Source organism: Accipiter gentilis, chromosome 17 (assembly GCF_929443795.1).
Source record: "Accipiter gentilis chromosome 17, bAccGen1.1, whole genome shotgun sequence".
Taxonomy (NCBI): domain Eukaryota; kingdom Metazoa; phylum Chordata; class Aves; order Accipitriformes; family Accipitridae; genus Astur; species Astur gentilis.
The window spans coordinates 29,870,936-29,891,873 of NC_064896.1; the positions used below are offsets into that span (position 1 = coordinate 29,870,936).

At 48.5% G+C, this 20,938-nt stretch overlaps 1 protein-coding gene across 1 annotated transcript in view; it reads left to right on the forward strand.

Annotated features, from left to right (window-relative positions):
* The first annotated feature begins 2,234 nt into the window (after positions 1-2,234).
* The window catches only part of BAHD1 (bromo adjacent homology domain containing 1), a 42,235-nt gene continuing 23,531 nt past the window's right edge, over positions 2,235-20,938 (forward strand). Inside the window, exon 1 of the mRNA XM_049821034.1 lies at positions 2,235-2,640. The gene's annotated coding sequence lies outside the window, so the exon portion shown is untranslated. The remainder of the gene's footprint in view (positions 2,641-20,938) is intronic.

Here is a 20,938-nt window from a genome sequence, read left to right on the forward strand (position 1 = left end):
CCATTTGAATGCTGCCTAAACAGCCAGGAAAGCTTATTGTTCAGTCCTATATGAGCACACAGGATTATATTCCGAGTATGTTAAAACAGGGGATCTGCTACGATGGGAAGGTGCAGATGCTGCTGCACATTGCCCTTGCGGGCTTCCAGGGTTGTAGCTGTAAAGGTTATTTATTTTGGCTCTGTTCTTTTCTGCTGCATCACCAATGATCAGTATTTGTTTCAGGCAGGCTTCTGGTTTATTTGTATGTCACGCTCAGATGCAGTGCTTGTTGCTGGGGACTCCCGTGCTGAGCTCCGACCCTCTAGATGGGCCTCCTCTTCGCCTGGGGCACTCCAGAAACACACTGGTGAGCGCAATTTATCCGCCTGGCTCACATTCACTGATATACCATCAGGTACGGTTCGACTCGGCAAGAAAAAAGTGCTGATCCCTTTTCCTATGCGTGCTACCCTGCTTGAAGTCGGGTCGGTGCTGCCAAGCCTGTGTTGTCCATAGCGTTATTTGGTCATCGTGTGGGAGCTGCTGCTGCTCGGAGCTTGCAAATCCTGGTTGTGGTGAACAGTTGGATTTATCGCTCATCTCGTACGCAGAGGAAGGAAGAGAAACTTCATCTTCAGACTTCAGATACAAAGGAAACCAGGCATTTTTTGAGTCAGTGTCTCCAAATAGCTGAATTTTCCCTCTATCTTCTCCTGCGTAGCATCCAGGTCCTGCAAGGACCATACCAGAGGCTGATCTTGCTCTTGCTTCCGAGGTCTGTGTGGACCAGGGACCACAGGAACAAGGCAGAGAAAGTATTTTAGCCTCCTGGGTTTCTTGCAGTTTATTTGTATTTCAAGCAGACCCTCCGGGCTTTTGGGGCGGGGGTTTAAGTCACGGTGTGTGTATTTGTCTCTCCTGCTGCACTCTGGGTTGCTTGTCCCATGTGCTAGTTGCTTGCTTCTCAGAAGTTTTCTAGGTTTGAAAGAAACACGACAAACAAAAACCCCCATTCTGCAACAGATGGAGAGACTTCAGTGGTAGGAGACTGTGGTCCAGTCAAAGATAGCGCCGCATCACTGATGAAAGAACCGACAAGGCTTTTTGTATCCCCTTTAGGTTTTTAAACCCTTTTTTTCAGGATAATATGGAGAGTTACAGATGCTCTCCTGGTCAGGAGGAAGAAATTGCTGCCGTGCCTCAGGCCTATTGGCGGGGTCCACGAGGACCCCGTCCCGGTGAGGACACGATGTGTCCCGGTGGGGACAGGCTACGCGGGGAAGCTCTGGGGCACCCTAAAATTCCCCGTTGGCCTTTCCCCCCCCTTCAAATGAGCGGGGCGTTTCACCGATGCCGCTTACGGGGCTGCTCAGGGGTGGGGGGAAAGCAACCAGCCGAGGAGGGTCCTTGACCTTTCACGTACGCCGGTGCCCGTCCTCGGCTCTCCCGGGACGAGGCGGGTGGGAACGACGGGCCCCCAAACCCCGGCTCCTTCGCCCTGCCTCCCACCCGTGCTCCCCCTGCTCACACACCGTCAACCGACCCCCCCCCCCCCGCCCAGGGGCTTCAAAGTTTTCCAGAGTTTGGATGCAAGGACTCGGTTTAAGGCCGGGGACGGACACACACCCCAAGGGTGAGCCTGGTGGGATCCCCCGGCGGGAACGGGGCTGTGGGGCCCGGCTGCCGTCGCCCGCCAGGCCGCCGGTGACCGGGCCGGGGGGGGAGGTGGGGCGACCCTGGTAACGTCTCCGGGGTGTGAAGGCGTCTCGGGGAGAGCGGGTCCGCTGGGGGAAACCGCCGGTGCCCGCCGTTCCCCGTAGCCGGGACCGGCGCGGCGCTGACAGGAGAGCGCGGGACCGCCCGCCTCACCGCTCCCCGTCCTGTGAGGTAAACCGCCGGGGTCGGGGGCTACCCCGGTGCCCACAGCTCGGATGAGCCCCCTCGGGGAGTGTGTCTGTGGGGGGGGAAGCCGGCACCGCGGAGCTTATCCCGGGGGGGCTGGTGGGGGGGGCGGCCGGGGCTGTGAGGGGCGACCGGGGCGGGGGGGGGGGGGGGAACCGGGACCGGGGGAGGGAGCAGGGCGGGGGGGGGTGGGGGGGGTGGCCGAGGGGGCGGGGACGGCGGCAGCGATTGGTCGGTGGCGGCGGGTAGGAGCTCGCGCGATTGGCCGGGTCGGCGGAGCGAGCGGCGGAGCGGCGGTCGGCGATTGGCTACGGACGAGGAAGCAGGAAGGAGGACGGAGGGGTTGGCGGCTTTGCGGGGAGTTCGCGGCGGCGAGCGGTCGCGTCTCCTCCTCCTCCTTCTTCTCCTCCTCCTCCTCCTCCTCCTCCTTCCCCCCCGCTCCGCGGCCCCGGTACCCGCCCCCACCCGCCCGCTCCCGGCCTCTGCGCGCCGCCCGCCCGCCCGGGCCGCGCCGGATCGCGACGCCCTGCGGCGAGGGCGGGCGGCGGCGGCAGCAGCAGCAGCAGCGGCGGCGGCGGCAGCAGCGGCGGGGGCGCCTCATCCCCATCCCGCAGCCGGGGCGGCTACCGAGTGAAGGGCGGCGCTGACGCAGCAGCGTGGAGCCCGGGACTCGGTCGCCCCGGGAGGGTTCCCGTCGTTGGATCTCTTTCCCCAGCCGGGGCCTGCGGCAGCCCCGCGGCGCGGGAGCGCGCCCCGGTGAGTTCCCCACGCGGCCCGTACTCCACCGCCCGGAGGAGCCCGCGGCGTCGCCGCCGCCTCGTCTCCTCCGACCCCGGTAACTCCGGCGGGCCGGGAGCAGGTGCCACCGGTCCCCCCCCCCCCCTCCCCCCCGGGGAAAGGGGGGGCGGGCGGGGGGGGAGGGAGCGGGGCGGCGCCGCGCCGGGCCACCGGGAACTTTCCTCGCCGACGGGGGTGGGCGGCTCCGGGAGCCCTGGGAGGGCATCGCGGGAGGCGGTGCGGCGGTTCGGCGCCCCGCGGGGAAGCGGCCTCGGCGGCAGGTGGGCCGGGCCGGGCCGAGCCGAGCCGGGCCGCTCTCAGGTACGGGCGGCGGTTGGGCGCGCGCGGCGGCCGTTAACTTGCGAAGTCCCGGCGGTGCGAGGCCGAGACCGACACCCCAACACCCCCCAGCCCCCCAAACCCGGGCCCTGCACTCCCCGGCCCGGTACCGGCGGGTCTTCCCTCGGGGTGAGCCCGTCCGGCCCCGGAGGCTCGGCAGGACAAAGGCGGCGGGGCCGGCGGCCGTCTGACAGGGGGGGGCGAAGGGGGGGGGGGGTTGTCGGAGGGGGGGGCCAGGCCTGCGGAGCGGGGAAGTTGCGGGAGCCCGAACCGGTGAGGGACTCGGTGGGGGCTTATTGACCTCCCCCGGGGAAGGGAGGAGCGGTTTAGCCTAAGGGGAAGGTGAGGGTTCGTCTCGACATCGCCGGTTTGGAGGCGATTCCCGGGGAGAACCGCCGGGAGCGTGGGTTGGCGGAGCCGCTCTCCTCCGGCTCCCTCCGTGCCGGCCCCTCCTGGGGCAGGGAGGGTGTTTCTGTTTCGAGGCGGCAGCCGAGAGCAAAACCAGCTCTGCCCATTGAGAAGTTTGCAGAGGGTGGACGTGGCGGTGGGTTTGGTGGTGGCTTTTTTTGGGGGGGGGGGGGGGGGGCGGGGACACACACGGACCCCCACGCCTGAGCGTGGAAATAAACCCCCTTCGTCTGGACGGCCGTTAATTGACCGGGCAAGTTCGCGGACTTTCTTTTTCATCGTTTGTGGTAAGGTATGGGCGATGCCGCGCAGGTTGCCAGCAGTGGATCTGCGTGAGCGCAGGTGGCATGGAGCCTCTTTGGGGGACGGTGGAGGAGTTTTCATTCTCGTCGTGTTTTAACCCCCCCTCCGGCCTCCTCTCGGCTGCACTTGCCGTGTGTTTCCCCTGGCCCTGGACATCTCTCTTTTCCTGTCGGTAGCTCCGGTGGCTGAGAGCTTGTTTCCTCTTCTCCTTTTGTGTAGCGGTAGCTCCTAATGGAGGCAGCTCCACTGGCTCCCTCTTTTCCAGCTGCTTCTACAAGGCGCAGGAGCCAGCACATGTGACTGGGCAGATCTCGGCAGACTAGCAAGTGCTCTCTGGGCTACTGCTCGACAGACAGCCGCCAACGCAGGGATGCCTGTGCCCCGCCGTCCCTTTCCCCGCCCCGGCACGGGGAGTCGTGGGGACCCCCTCTCTTTCAAAAGAGCAGCCGCAAAAACTTGAAAAATACGAGCATTTGGGATGTATTCTGTTTGCCTTCTCTCCCCCCCCCTCCCCCCCGGCTTTCTCTTTCCATGAGTGCTTATCTGAAAGAGGTTCTGGTTTGGTTTTGTTTTAAAGAATACAGCTGCCCCTCGTGCTCGCTCTCCATCTGAAGTCATCATTGTCAGGAGCAGGCGAACCTCAAAGCGAAAGGCTTTTCTGGGCTTTTGCTAGCCTGGTTAATTGATCTGTCCATCAGTTTGCCACAATTAGAAAGCGCTCGCTCCAGACTGGCTGGCTCTGTGTGATCTTTGGTGCTGCGGTTGCAGGACTGGGTTCTGGGGTCTCGAGTTTTTATTTTAAGGTTTCCAGTCCTTACGGTTGTGAGAGGTGGGGTGATATGAACTGTATGATAGACTGATGCTTTTGAAATCTTAATGTGATTTAAATACCAGCACACTGCTGATCGCTTTAGCAGAAATATCCTGCTAACATATTCATCCCGAACCATCCTTCACGTTTGTCATGTCCTGGCTACCTGAATCGTTCTCGAGCTTCAGCTGGAACTGTCTAAATATTTGCTTGAGATAGGAAACTGTGTTAGTCTGATTTAACAGGACATTTTGGATTTAAACATTGATTTCTGTTTGTTTTCCTAATGAATCCAGTGCAGCATTTTAAATGGAGCAGCAGCATAGCCTTTCCAACTCCTGTTCTTGAGCAGAACAGAATTGCTGCCACGGTGAAGTGTAGCATCGCTTATACATGTAAAATCAGCTGGAAAATGCCAAACCTGCGGGTGAAAATAATTCCCTCAACTTTGTGAGAGTGGATCCTTCCTGGATGCTCTGTTTGCTGTGGGTTGATGGTGACAACTGCACAGAATGGTATAATGCCACTTAGAAATGTAGCATTTGGAGAAAGAACAGTCACAGCCTTGGTCCTGGAACAGAAATGTTGTTACTTAAGAAGCTGCTTAAGTTTTCTCATCCAACTATATCTATTAGTCTAACGTTGATGCTCTGTCCTTCTTGCCAGTCATCTGCATCATTTTTCTGTCTCTAGTCTGACAACCTTATTATTTATTTGGGTTTTTTAACCTCTCTGGGCAGAATACGTAAGCTAATGTGGTTTGCTGTGATGGTGTCAGTTGCTACTCTGTGATTCAGGGGCTTTACGGACCACGGGACGTGTGTGCTGGTACAGTCTGTGGATATCTGATTTAGATAGCGCTTGGTGATTATTTTGGGGAAATACACCCTTCAGCAAATGCTTTTCTGATACTACTGCAGCACTGAAAATAAGCCCTTAGCAGTGAATCTATCCAAAGTAAACAACTGAAAAATAATTAGAAATCATAGGCAAAGGCATGCTCACTGTTTGGCGTTAAGTTCAGATCACGAGAAAATGAATGAATGAATGATTGTATCTGGTGCTGCAAAAATAGGAAGGTATGCTCAGACGTGCAAACACTGCATCCAAAAGGAGCTGCGCGGGGCTTTTTTTGCCCCATCTAATACTCGGTTAACCATGACGATACACCCCATGGAAGTAATGATGGGAACAACCCCTGCTTCGTGCCCAATCAGCCAAACTAATTAAGTCACAACTATCATATTGTTAATAATACATGAAATGGCAGTTCAGATAACTGGGAAATAGAGAAACTGAAAAATAAACACCCCAAAGAAGTCGTAAAACTAAAAATAGCTTCAAACACAAGCTGTGCGCTTCATGCCATAGGCTGTCACGGGCCAGGGTAGCCGGGTATGTGACAGCTAGAGAAGTTCGGTAGTCCCAGGGGCTTTGCTCTGAGCCTGGTGGGCTTTCTGACGGTCTGTTTTGGTCTTCTGCTTTGCCTTGCAGTGTGTTTGTGTACAGGCAGGTGATAGGTGAGCTGCGAGTAAACTGGTTATATTTGTGGCTGGAGATTTGTGTCTCGTCAGGTATTTCCTCTAAGTGTGAAGGCTGGGGAGTGTTTGTAGCTTCTGGATGCAAACTGCATTTAAGGGGAGAAAAAGAGGGATGCTTTGTAGACGGTGCTCAGGGGGAATTGTGCCCCTTGCTTCAGCGTGAGGACTGTAAGGCTTTGGGGCAGAGGGGATTTCTTCAGAAATGCTCATAGCTGTCCAGCACAGCAATCTCCTTTTCATTTGGGCCAAAGGCTTGGTTTTTTAATGACAAAAAATATTAAAATTCATGGCCAGATTGCTACTCTGAGTGAATGAGTTCTCTGTAACAAGACCATTGTGATTTAACCCTCTAAGCTTTTGCGCTTGCAACCTCTGTACTGGCAACTGATATCCTTTAAATGGGGAAAATGCACTTGAATGTAATACTGCTGGTTTTCTTTCTTAAGATGGAAAGAAATGTGATTGTATGGGACAAAGCAATAGGCCTTCAGCCAGTTACTGTCCGGATTTGATATTCTAGCATGAAGCTTTATTATTAAAAAAAGTAGAATAAAGTAGAGTTGCAGTGATATTTCACGTGGGAATAAAAAAAAAATAATCTTCCACTAGAGGAACAGGACCACGGAAATCTTTATCTTGTTGTAAAGCAAAATGAGGAACTTATCCTATCGTTAAAAAGTTAAACTGGAGGATGTCAGTAAGAAGAATAAATATGAATCTGATTTAAAATGAATTCATTTTGCACCTGTTCTGTCCCCTGTCAATATTTGTGCCACTGGAATTTAATTGATCTGTTACATATTATTTCTTCTCTTGCAATATGGGTGAAAACCCATACAAAATAGGAGAGAGTATGGAGAGCTGGCGAGATGTAAAAGCGCGGTCAGCTGAGTGAAGTAAGCAACCCAAACCTCTCTTTAAAATCTCCGAACTATCAATATTGCAGTAATAAAATTTCCAAAGGATATTTCGAGTTAAATCATAGCGAAAGCCCCTCAATGACGGATGGCAGTGCTGCTCTCTGGTTCTGGCGAAATGTAGCTGAAAATGAGGATGACTTGTCTGGAGAAGCAGTTATTTTTCCCATATTCAGCTAATCACTGATATAGATTGAATTTAATGAAATCTTTCATAGAGGGTGTATGTGGTGGTTAACTCTGTGCGAGTCAAATATAAGATGAGGGACGCTTCTGATTTTTGTCTGGGTTCTCTTAGGTGTGAGCCTGCTCGCTGCTCAGGCAGGTGTCAAACGGTCTCTTGGCGATGGGGAGCTGAGTGTGTCTTTCCTTAGCCAGTTAAAAATTGTGGGAATATGCAGCATAACACGCCGTAAGTCCAGTGGCACTGAGCGATTGCACTTGGTGTCTGAGCTGTGCCGTTAGCGGTGGACTATAGCAAATAAACACCTATTAAGATGGGGAAGGAACGAGTGTCAGCTCACACGAGCAAACCGAGAGCACAGCGTGTTCAGGGCCTTACGTCTACGCTTTTCACGTGTTGCACGGCTGGGAATGCTGCTTTTATCACCTTTTTTAAAAATTCTGACTTAGATTATCTAAGTGCATCTTCATTAAAGATGCTCGGTTGAATTCTTGCTGAGGGCTGCTTTCAATCATTTGTTTTGTAATTCTCCTTCCTTTGCCGTTTAAATTTCCCAGCGTGTTTAGAGACTCGCGGTTCGGGCTTTCGAGAGGTGTTTACTCTAACACGTGCGGCCGAGCACCATGACGAAAAAAGTCTCGTGGCGTCGGCAGGGCGTCAGCTCGCCTCGTCGGCGCGTTGGGCACTGCGTTGAGGCGGCAAGGGCAGCGCGCTGGAGAGCGGCTCGGAGCGAGGGAGGCTTTGGGATGTGTGTGTGTGTTGTGGCTGTCTCCTTCCCCTGCCAAAAGGAGTGTAATGCAGACTGGGTGGGCTTTTTTCCTGCTGTTGTGTGCTGCCGATCTGGGTGCCGTCTTACGTGTTGTGGATGTAAGCGCTTCTGGAAATGGCACGCGAAGCAGGTGGGCTCCTGCGTGGCTGAACTGGCGTGGTTTTGGCATTGAAGAGCGTGGGATTTCTGTTAAATGTGTTGTGTTCAGGAATAAGATGATGTTTCGGCTCAGAGCTGCCAGTTGCTGTATTCCTCGTGTCCCAGTTCCCTTGAACAAAGGTGTGACTAAACAAGAAAATTACGATTTCTATATTTTTTTTTCTCCCTTTGTAAGCCACATCACAGGAGTGCTTGCTGGAACCCATTGTTCTTCAAGCAGTTTTTTGAAGGGCTTTCTCATGCTCAGCTTTGAAACTATACAGCTTGCCCAGTTCAGCAGGCTTGATTGGGGTTTTTTTGGTCCTTTTTTTTTCTTATAAGAAAAGATCTTGGCTTTTAGTGATTGCATGCATATCAATATTTCAAATTATTTACTATGCTCTTAGAAATAAAAAGGAGGCATTTTCCTAGCATTGACTTGAATAAAACTGCTTTGCTGGCGGCTTATTTTTTGGCATCTGAATTACCATCTTTTAAATAAAATAGCAGTGCTAGAGAAGCATCGAGATACATGGGCATCGCTGAACTGTGCTGCTTCATACGTACACCATGCATGGCCTTCTATTGTTCCTGGCTGTGGCCTGTGTAAAGCACTGAAAATAGCAAGCTTTAGCCTGCCTTCACGCAGTACAGCATTATCCTCTGCGGCTTGTCTTCATTGTATCTTCGAGTGCCTGCAGAATACCTGGAATAGGCTTAAATTGGCAGCGAAGAAAAGAAACTGGGAGTTACAGGCATGTGAGGAAAAGATGGTTGAGTTGACTTTTGCAGGCTGGAAGGGAGAAGGCGCTGCTGCGGGGAGTGTGGCCGAGCAGCTGCAGCAGCACGTTGCTCGCAGAGCAGGCGGATGCCGCCCGAGCCGGGAAGCACCCTCGCATGCCGAATCCTCGCCCGGGGAAGTTCTTTAAACTAAAGAGCGTTTTAACTAGACCCTAAAATGGAGGGGGCTCGACGCTTTGCGAGAGCAACGGTGTTACATGATCATTTGCTGTAAGTATTAGGGCAGTTGGCAGATTGAGCGCATTCTTGCTGATTTAGGTTTGGGAATACCATAAAAAGGAAACGGATTTAGGGGATGGGGGGAGCGGAGAGGGGCATTGAGGCATCTCCCTCTGCAGAGGGAGGATGGAGAGGCACCGGGGGAATGCAGGCAGTGAGGAATAAGCAGCAATAATCGCATATTGACAGGCATGGAAGATTTGGAAGGAGGAGGAAAGCGCAGGCTTGTGAAGGAAACTAGTGGACGGCAGGAGTTTTTTGGTTTTTATTTAGAAAAAACCAAAAACCAGATGCAAGAGGCGTGTTTGGTTTTGTTTCTTTGTTTGTCTAGCTCGGTCAAAATCAGTTCAGGAAAGCAAGGTTGGAGGTGGCTTAGAGAAAGGAGACACAGCAGATCTCTCCAAGGTGAGCAAGATAGCAAAGGAAAAGGGTTTGGCAGCTATAATCACATGTAGACGGAGAAAAGGAGGTTTTCTTAAAATCCTGGCTAAATGCCAGGTGGCAGGACAGGTATGAAAATCCTGTCGACTTGGACAGGTAAATTCCAAACTGGGAATTCCTTAGATTTCAGCAAATTGCATGAGCAGTGAAAGTGAACCACTTTGCATGCGTTTGGGGGATTTGTGCCCTAAACAATCACTTAGTAACCCCAACTCTTGTACATCCCCAGTTATCTAGAGGTGGTACGTACAATAACCAAGCACGTGCTGGGTAGAGTGCCTGGCAGGCAGAATATGTAATGAGTGCTGTCTGCCCCCCTTTCCCTCATGAGAGCCCTGTCATCTTGTCTCTCCCTTTCTTAGATACTGTATTTCATGAAGGATGTCTAGGAATGTAGTTATTTGGGATTTCTACTGTCCTTGCGTTCTGGTTGCAAAGAGGTGAATCCTTTCAAGTCCTGTTAGAGAGGACAGCATGATTGGGAAAGCACTGTTTAGCCAGCCTTCAAAAAAAAGCCATTTTAATTTCTTGCCATTTCCATTTCTTCCCATGTAGTGGAAGAAGAGCCAGGGAATAATTCCCACATCAGAATAAATTACCAGCTTTGCTGAAATTGCAATCCTGACACCTCTGGGGCTATAAAGGTGTGACAAAAAACCTGCCCCTCTTGGTGCTGGGGAAGAAGGGGGCTGCCGCTCTGCATGGGGGCTGTGGGTCAGCATCAGTCATTAGAAATAACTTCAGCATAGCACCGAAGTTTTTGATGCAAATAGCATAATTACAGTGCGGATAGTGCATCGCTACCTGTGAAAGGCTCTTGTCTGCATTTGGCATACGTGTGGTTTGCATCAGTTGTCCTGCCTGAAACCACTAATGAGCTTAAGAACTCCTCTGTTTTCTCGACGCTTAACAAAAATTAAATCCTTCCCTCCAAACAAAAATGTCGCGTGCTTAGCCCGATGCTTTCATGCAAGCACAATGGGTAATCGCTGACCTTGCCTGAGATGCCACCTCGAAGCTCATTACTGAATAATTAGGTGATCCTTACCCTTTCCACAAAGTTTGGGGGTTTGGGGAGCTTGGGGGGGTCTTTTTTTATACTGATAACGTGACATATCCCAAGACTCGGCCTTGAATTTCAGCCACGGGGCTGTTCCAAACTCCATCTGTCCACTAAGTGAATGTCAATCCAATTTAAGCTTGCATATGTTTCCAAGGAAACCATCAGAGGCAATGGTGAGAAATGGACCATGGAGGGGCAGGGAAGCAAATGCAACAGCAGCATTTTTACTTTTCAGTACTTAAACATGATTAAAACCTAGTTAGCTGTGATAACTTATGTAGAGCAGTGCTTAAGAGTACTCCAAGGTCAGATAGTTCCTCTTGGAGGAGTCTATGTTGTGTGTAAATGAAACATAATCTACTTTAAAATTAAAAAAAAAGTAAAGTGGTTTCGGGTGCTGCCTCTGAGGTCTCATTCCAGCTCTTAGAGCTTTACACTGTCCCATATAGATTATGGTTTTGTATAGTGCAGTCCTAATTTTCTTTCCTTTCTAGCAGGCTGGAAAACTCATGCAGCCATATAAAAACCTGTGTAGCCCCTCAGCTGAACAAAGCAAGCTGTAAATGATTTCTTCCTGTTCTACCCAAAGGAGTCTTTATATGTATATTTAGACACCCCCAAAAATAAAAGTTGAAAGTGTTTAGGTAAATTAAGGATCAGTGTCCTGGTTGTGCTAAAAGAGCAACGAAGCATCTTAGTGCTGCACACTGGTGTATTTCTGTGCTGTTCTGGAGGGCAGTAGTAGCGTTACACGTTGCCTGAGGAGCAGGAAAGCGGATGACTATTCAGATACTTGCTTCTGATCACTCAGACCAGCTGAAGGTGCTGCAGTGCCCTGAGGGCTCAGCTTTTACCCAAGGCGTGAGAATTTCCAGACATTTAGCAGCTCAAGCATACTTATCCTTTCAGAGATATGAAAGGAAACCCATAAGGTTAGACTGAGCATAAGGCCGTGTAGGTTTGTTGGTGTTTGTTACCTTTTGCAGAGAAGCGACAGGACTCATGGCATGCTCTGTGTCTGCGGGGTTCTGAGAAGCATCGCTCAGCTCTGCTGCACGGCGAAGTTGTAAGCAGGGTGGGAAGCAGCAGAGCAGACTGGAGACCTGAAGGCAGAATTTGTGCTTGCTTTCTGCTTAGGAGAAGTGAAGGGGTTTTTTCCCCATTTAGAGGAACTCATCCTTAATTGAGAGTTTAAATTCTGCAGAAGCCAGAATTGTAAGTCTGCCTTGCTTTCCGAAGAGAAGTGTATTTCTGCCTGTTAATACAGCCATTAAATGTTTATCTTGGTTATTGAAATGAGTAGTGAGGTTCTCACTTTGGAGCTCTAAAACGGGATATTATCTGTCATTTTAGTTTAAAGAATGCTGCTAGCATGCTTGGGCTTAAAATGTTTTGCTGTGACAAATAGCTGAAGCAGGAGCTGAAATTCTGTTATCTGGGGATATCCTGCATGGGTATATTGTATCCTTCTGCACTGCAACTGCAATATGAGGCAGAAACTCCTCAGCTCAAAGCTCTTTGCAGCTGTTGTCCAGCATCAGATCCTCTTTGGATCAAATCTCCAGAGTTCTGGGCTGCCAGTGGCCAAACTGGCTCCGGGGAGGTGGGCATCTGGGCACGGGTGCTGGGAGTTGTCCTTGGGGCTAAGATTACAGGGTAGCACGGTTCTTCTGGCTGGTGCGGGTGGCTTTGCGGTGCGTACCTCCTTATCAGCTGTTTACCCTTCCACGTCTGGGCGCAGCATGGGAAAGCAGAGCTTGCTGCAGCTTTCTTCTATCTTCCAGCAGTTCCTGGAAACTTTCTACCAGTTCTTCCGCTGTTCGACCGGTAGCTGCGAGCGTCTCCCGCTGCCACTTTGGCTCTGCTTCAGCTGGCAGCTCTTGCAGCTGCAGGCATCCCTCTCTGATCGCCTCTCCATTCAGATTTACAATGGTCTAGCTTCAGATTTTGTCTACTTGTACCCCAGCCGGCTGGAGTCTGTAGCTCTAAACTGTTGGCATCTTTTACCCTAGGGCTCTTGTGCTGGTGACTTGGATGTATGAGGGCAATTTTTCGCTTCCCTATCCATCTGCCCCATGTGTTGAGCATCTCGATGTTCTCAAATCCTGTAGCTGACAATCAAGGGATAATAATGATCATCTTTTTGTTTCTCCACTTGTCGGTGCTAGGAGTTCCTCAAAAGTTTTACTCTTTTTCTTCCCCGTTATGAATATATTCTCTTTGAAGCCAGAGTTGGAGGAAGCGTGGGGGGTGTCTTCGAAGCATCAGAGCACTCATTTGTGAAGAACAGCTTGTGTAGCACTTGTAGGACTCTTGTCCCCAGTACTCGGCACGCTTAGATGTTTTGAAACCACAGCCTGACTTCAAGGGACCTTCCTGAAAATCCAGTTGGAGACACCCATGACATTTCCATAAAATTAGGCTGAAGTGTTAAAAGCTTTTTAGTTCCCAAGAGGAAGTTATAATTATGCTCCTTTGCCAGAGAACTGATGGTTTATCCTCTGGAGTTCATGCTGGCTTCGTGGTGACCTGCATTGACGTGAAAATGGAAGTCTTCAAAGACTTGTTGTTGCTGGGTTCCCCCTGAGATGAGACGGTGTCTGTGCTTAGGGAGCAAATGTCTAAATGGGCCCCTCTTGTAGCCACAAGTTTGCATGGGAAATGTCCAGTTATGAATAAAATCAGAGTAACTGTAGGTGAGATTTGCATTGAAGCTGGAAGTCATGTAAGGAAACTGTTTCGTCTCAAAGCAAGCTGTAGTTCTTGGTGCTCAGGAGTTTATCTGTATTAGAAAATGCCTGTGTTCTACATGAGCTGAACCGCTTCTGGTGGTTCTCTTGTAACATGTGGCATGTAGTATGGCAGCGTGGTATAGAGTTACCGCAGCACTTGTTTGCGTAAACTAGCTTTTTTTTTTAAATGCAGTCTTATGACAAGTGCTGTTAGCCTGAAATTGTGGTGCTAGATGGATGTGGAAGTTGGGGAGAAATGCAATACTGAACATGCGTGCTCTTAAAAATAAATGGTGAAAATAGCAATCAAGCTTTAAAAGCCTTTGCTAGCTGTACGGCCCCCATTTATGTGTACCGGTGGCAGTAGTGGGTATAGAGAAGGAACTTGGAGTGGTGATAGTCAGCCCTGCTATGGGACAGGGAATGAATTGTACCAAAATGTTGCTGACAGATGTTCTTCTAATTGTTGGGGTTTTTTAACTTCAACTTCTTTAGGCAATCTCATGCTTTTTCTAGCCCAGCAGGAAGGAAAGATGTAGGAACAGGCTTTAAAATCTCCTTAAGTGCAGTTTCAGTCCTTTCCTTCTGCTCTTATTCACTAGAGAATGCCCTATCGCCATCTTCTTACATGTTAAGAACTTTTTTCTCCACCCTTTTTTTTTAATTGCATGATGTAAGCCCCTACGCCCTCTCCTTGCTGGTCACCTCCAAGTCCTTCACCCTCGCTGCTCTCTTGCTTGTCCACTACTACACACAGCAGGGAAAGACATGGGCCAGCTGGACCCTGCTCCATCTGGACTCCTTCCACGCTGCGCATGGCGTGTCTGACATGCAGCACTCCTGGGCATCTACCCCAGGACGACGTTTATTTTTTTTTCACGACGGTGAGATGTTGTTGACTCATCCAGCTTGTGCTCCTCAGTAAACCTCAGCTGCTTTCTGTGGAGTGCCACCTTGCTGGCTGCTGCCGGTTTTGCATTTGTGCGAGGGAGGATTCCTGCCTGTCCGGTGTATAAGTTGTGTATTCGTCCCTGTTGGTGGGCTCTCTAATTAATTATTTTTTTTTAATGCTTCTCTGGTCCATCAAGATCATACGTGAACCCATAGCTTGTTTCCTGGCTTGCTTGCTGTCTCTCCAAGTATTACCTGCAGGTGAGTCTGTGACTTATTAATAAAATACTATGTGACTTACTAATAAAATACTGAATAGTCTCAGGCCTGCCCCCGGGGAACTGGCTATGTCTGTTGTTGTATTCTGTCACTGAATCGTTAGGTTTGTGGAAAGGCTGTGTTTGAGTCTACAGTGATTTTCTTTAGGCCATATATCCCTGGCTGGCTCCCGGGGACGTCCTGGGGAGCAGCCTGAGAATAATCAAGGAGCAAAACCCAGCGCTTTGCTCCTACAGCAGTGCACTGGACATATTAAGTGGCAGTAATCAGGCAGGTTCAGTAGACAATTGCCAAATATTTCTCCTTGTAGACAACTGCCATTAACAGGGTCTCCTCATGTGTCACTCTTGGTGCATGCTTTCTGCCTAAGGTCATGTAGCAGAGGCTAGTGTCGTGCTGCAACCGAGGGAGCATAACCTCTCAGGGCCCCCATGGGACACGGGGTGCCTTCTCCAACCAAAACCCCACGTAATTCAATCCAGAGCTCTTGGGATTGAGTGTGTAATTTATTCATTGTTCTTAATTGGTCCTGGGTTTTTTAAGTCTGTTTTTCCTTCCAGCTGAGCACAATACAACCAAATCTTAGTAGTACTTTGGTGTGATGTAGTTTAAATGGCTCACCTTACTGAAAACGTCTTATCATACCCATTGCTTTGAAAGCTAAGTGTGTTTAATCACTCCCTTTCTGAATGGCCAAATAGTGTCACGCATATGTAGGTAGATAAATGCAAGTTAATGAGTGGATATAAAACAATCCCTCCCAGCGCAGGTCTGCAAATGCTGTCCAGTCTATTTAAAGGTGATATTTGTTGCCATGACTGATCAAACCTGGGGCGCAAGCAAATGTGTGTATTTAAATATACCTCTAATGATATGGGTAAAGGATGAAAGAGCTGGGCCAGCTTCTAATGGGAGTTAAATGGGCTCTCGTGAAAGTGGTGTTCCAGCGATTGGGCTTCTAGTTGTCAAAAGTGGCTGAATTGCCTATGTTTGGCTTGTGGTTTCTGTTATTTTAATACCACTTGGTAGTTCTTGTATGGAGATGTACAGCAACATCCAGCTGTCTTGCTTGAGAGTTTTCTCTCATCAGATTTCTGGTGACAACATCATGCCAGCTGCAGGTTGCTAGAAATGCGCTTCTAGCTCTGCTTGGAACCTTTGGCAATGCGGGCGTGGAGTCCCTCTGCTTTCCTGGGCTTAATTTATCAAAATTAAGTTTGCGCAGGGGACAGCGATTCCTCTGCCTCGGCCAGAACCGGTGTGGCAGCCATGGCGTTGGCGTTTGACGTGGTGAATGGTCCACGCGTGGTGCTTGGATTTCCCCAGCCAAACCCAGACCCCTAATAATTCTGGGAAGAGCCAGTGCTGGGCACTTAAAACCTTGAAGTGCTAATTGCTTAGTGATGAAAAGCGTAATTGCCAAGCAATTAACTTTAAGCACTTAGTGGCTGGTGGAGGTTCGGGCTGGTCTCATGAAGACATCAATAACTTGAGGTTCCAGACTAAAATCTCATCCGTTCCCTGTACGAGTGTGACTGCGCCTTGGGACTTCTGCACACTCCACGTTGACACCCCGAGTCTGTTAACTGTCTTCTACATCTCTGCCTGCTGCCTTACCAGAGTGTGTATTCCTGTGTGCTAATTCCTTTCATGGAGAATCAATTAATAAACTGCTCTTTAAAAAAACAAACAACAAAAAAATCCACCCTTGTCTGAATTCAGTCATACAGGTGAGTGTGTTAGCACCACCTTAGGAATTAAGAAACTTGTTCTCCTTTGAGACATCAGAAGGTGTTGCAGCACCATTCAGTTGTGCTAAATTTTTTTTGACTGACCTAATACATTAAACCAGTTGTGTTGTGAAATTAAGAGGAACGTTTTCTCTTACATTGTACTCATTTGTAAATACTGTGCTCTTGCATTAAAAAGGGGGAGGAAAGGTTTCACAGTAAGTTTACTTAGGTTTGGCAGTTTTACCTTGGTCATGACTGCCGCTAGAAGATGCATGAACATACACCTATATGTGTGGTGTTGATTGATACTGTATTTCGTGAAGGAAAAAAGTAATTGTATGTGTATTTTTAAATATTTTGTAGAGATGTTTTCAGGTGGGCTAGCTTCTTGAGGAAACCTGTGTGGGCACCTGATAATTTTTAGGTGCTGGGATGGTAATGGGTGTCCTATAACTTGACTCTTTCCTGTTTGGAACTCCACGTTTCTAGACCTGCAGAAGTTCTGCCCAATTTGCTGAGAATATCTTAAGCTTCAGCCACATCTGAACTTTCATTCTATAAGTTCAAATGCAGGAAAGCGGGCTTCAGATTTAAGCTCTGCTTGGCGCTCAGTGCAGTGCTGTGGTTTATAAGACATACAGGAAAGGAGAGTGTTTGGTTACAGGGATTCTAGTGGGAAAGCAAGAGTTTTGTAAAATCTTTGACTTGAATTCTGGATTGGGATTGAAGCTCTCAAATGGAAAACCGCTCAGCGTAAGTCTGTTACCCATGTTCTCAGCTGGGGGAGTGTGTGGGGGATGCTGGTATTTCAAGTGATAGTAGGAAAGCGAGAATAAAAGAACTGAAAGTCTAGTTTCTTTTGAAATGTCTATTTCACTTTGAATATAAGGAGGAATCAAAACCAATGATGGTGGAAATTTGAAATTCCAGAAAGGTGTTCTGCTGTACGGACAACTTGCTTTGTATAGACCAAGCTGAGGCTGAGTTTGTGTGCTACTGCTTTTAAAACTGCATAGAAACAATAGGTGTTTCCAAATGAAAGACAATACTGTCTTAAGTACTTTTCCTAGAACTGAAAATACATTCTGATTACAGTTTGAGTCTAAAGAGGTAGTTCTGGTCAATGTATTTCAGCTGGGGATGAGTCAGAACATAGGAATCCTTGAAAATATTATACGAACTTGTTATTTAACATAGCTTCTTCTTTTTTTGCCTGCCTGAGTTTAAGGCTTCTGTAAATTTAAGTCCAGGTTATAAACATGTGTGTCTGTTAAATTTTAAAATCCAGTCTCTCTTCTGCACTCCTGTCGGAGATGATAACCGATTGAGTCAGTACCTGGAGCTGTAATGCCAAGGATGCAGACGCTGAGGTGGGGGCACTGTGTTGTCAGACAGTTTTGAGGCATGCTCAGAGGTGAGGAAAATAAGATGAAGATTATTTAAAGGGGAAAAAAATATGTTCTTGAAGCTGCATTTCAGGTCAGATTTTAGGATGGTTAATTAAATGTTACATTGAAGGAATGCCTTGCCCTTCCCTGAATTTCCTGCATTTTTTTTCTCCTCTAAAGCAACTTTTGAGCTTGTTGAGTGGTAACATGTTGTCTTTGGATCTCAAGGGTGCTGTGCTGACAGTTTCTAGTCAAAAGAGTTGAAAGTGAATGGAGACCTTTGTGGAGGGAGACATATCTGGAGAGAGGAGAAGGGAAGTCCAGATCCAGAGATAGGATGGCAGTGACAGCTTCGCAAAATGGAGAGGAGCTGGCAGAGGTGCACCTGCCCTTGAAATCCCCAAAGGCAGCACAGTTTTGCAGATGCACGTGTAATACATGGAATCACAGCGCATCTTGAATTATTTAAGCTGAGCAGCTTGGAAGAAGTTCCTAAAGCGGTTGTGGATTATAATTTATAGAAGAGCTTTAATATTTACTATAGAAAAATCTTGCACCTTGTTCTTCAAAATAAAGTCTTGGAAATAATTTGTTATTCCATTTCGTCCGTAAAACCAGGAATGGTGCCAGAGCTATCTGAGCAAAGTGACATATGATTGATACTTTACCAGACTCAGCCTTCTGCCATGAAGGAATTTAGTTTGCATTTTGCATATATGGAAAATCAGATGAGCAGAGCTTGGGGTTTTTTTAAACCTTGATTAACTTGATTGGCAAAGCTTGTCCTCCTAAAAACACAACTGTCAAAGCTGTCCTGAAATATTTTTGACTTAGTTTTTCAGACTACTTATAGGCATCTTACAGGGTGTTGTTAGCGTAGCTGTCATGTAGGCAGCTTTATGGGGAACCTATTTAAAGTTCTAATAGGCAATTCTTTGCAAATGTGTGATATTTAATATATCTAGTATTTTATGTGTCGTAGTAGTTGCTGCTGGTGTTCTCTGGGATATTTCGGAAGAATTGCAAAATCTGTGTAAACTTCAGCTTTCCTGTTTCTCAGGTGGTCCAGTCTGTGTACTTCCTTCCCATCCTTTCCAGTGCCTAATCTCTGTACTCTGCCTGTGTTCGTTAAAAGGAAACCTTAACAACTGACTCACTGGGGAGAGATACAGGGAGGGCCAAGTGTCAAAGTGTCTTTTAAGCAGGAGCGCTTTCGTTAAAAGTTGTCAGCCTTGAGACAAGTTAAGCCTGAATTTTCATCCCCACCTCCACATACTCATCTCCTGCACTTGCAAATGCTGGGGATTTCCTTTGCCTTACCTGGGCTTTCATTGCAGCAGTGTGGTTGGGTCTCGTTATCAATGGTTCTCACTTTTTTTTTTACACTGGTTTTGAGAGGCGAGATGCTGATGGTGGGCTTTGCACTGAGGGAATAATTACGGTGTTTGCACTGGTGAAGAAGTGGTTTCTGTTCAGGGAGGGGGTTGGCTTTCTGTGTGTATGCTGGTTTGCTTGCGTCTTTAATGACATGGTTGCATATTATTTTTCCCTAGAGCCCCTGGACCGCTTGGTGCACAAGCAGATAGATTTTTGAGAATAACATCCAAAGCCAGTGACTACTGGCCCCTGATTTGGAGTGGCCGTGGGTTCTTCCTGCTGCAGCGGAGAGGCTCTCTTGTAGGAGGCATGAGGGATGAATGCAGTATTAAAATGCTGTTCAGAATTGCCATATGCTCTGTCACCCTTAAAACATCTACTAGCTCAAAGTGTTGTTCTCATCCTCGTGCATCCTTCTAACTTGTTGAAAGACAGAAGAAATGTATTCCTCTGAGTGAAGGAAGGTGGTCATTTTGTCCCTCTCTGAGCAAACTAAGGGGGCAGAACAAAATTCTGACCTCTGATTTGCTTCCAATTTTTCCTGGTTTTGTAGCGAGTTTGGAGTTTTGGGGAGGTGGGGGTGGCTTTACTTGTGAATAAGCACAGCCTTTGCATCTCTTCTCCGGAGAGCAAGTATGAAACCATGGCTGTGCCGTTGCCTCTTGAGCTGTAAGCTCACCTGAAACAATTTCACGGTGCTGTTTGGCAAGTCTGTGAACAACAACAAAAGCACCAAAACTTTCTGCAGACACGCAGAAGAACTCTGCTTTATGTTCGGGTCACAAGCAGAAGGCTTGTGGCAACTATTGGGGGTGGAAATCTTTAGTTCTTACAAGCTGTAGGAAGTGGTTTCTGCAAGTGTTGGTCATGGCTGTACAAAGAGGTGTTCAGTGAAGGCTTTGCATTCAGAAACTTTGGTTTTACTTTAATGCGAATGTGTAAACTGACTGTGGCTACGAAGTGTGATCCGGTTTTGGTGACTGATGTTTGAGTTGCTGAGGTCACATGTTACTTCCCACATTTATTTTTTTACTATTGCATTTACTGAATATTCAACCTAAGTGGCAGCCTTTCACTGAAAACATAACACAGTAATACAGCTTCTTAGCATCAGTAATGGGGAAAGGAAAGCTGGTACCTTTCCAAGAAGGAATGTGCTTTTTCCAGGTGTTGCATTAGTCCCCCAAACAATGCACCTTGTCATTGATTTTGAGGAAACATCTTCCCACTCTCCTGCAAATTTGTACATCATTCTTTCCCACTGGTATTGAAAGAGCTGGCTTTTTTTCAACTAGAGATGAGTTGAATTAAGCAATTCACTCCTAAGTGAAAAAACTTACTCAGCAAGTGAAGTTAGATGAACAGTCTCGATACAATCTCTTCTCTGAAAGTGCCTGCCTTTGCCGAAAGATGTGAAAGGCTGAAGCTAAGGCTCCCTGTAGCTGTGGGCCTCTCTGTGCAGTGCAATGCAGCTATTGTAGTGTGAGCTTGCACGTTGCTGCTGGCTCTTAGCTGTGCTGTAACGTTAGCAATGGGAGGGGAGATTCAGCAGATGCGAAACGCGTTCGCTGCCTGTGCAGTGTGCCTCTTTGGGCTTTCCAAATTGCTTTGGCCAGGGAATTTTGAATTCCACTTTCTGCATTTGAGGCTTTAAAAGGGCCACTTTCCCTGGGGCTGGCAAACTGTATCGCGGTGCTGGTCATAAATGCTGCCTGGAGAGAGGGAGATCAGAGCCTGGGATTCAGGGAGCACCTTCTGCCCAGGGCTCTGCGCCTGCTCCGGATGCTGAGAAGGCTCCTGTTTATTGGGCTCTCATGCCTTGAGGTCAGGCTTTGGTGGTGCAGCAGGGATTTTTTTTTCCCCCTTTTTTCTTTTTTCTTCCTTGTGAACACTGCTTGCTGCGTTGTGGAGAGTGTGAGAACAGCCGGAGAAATTTAATTTTG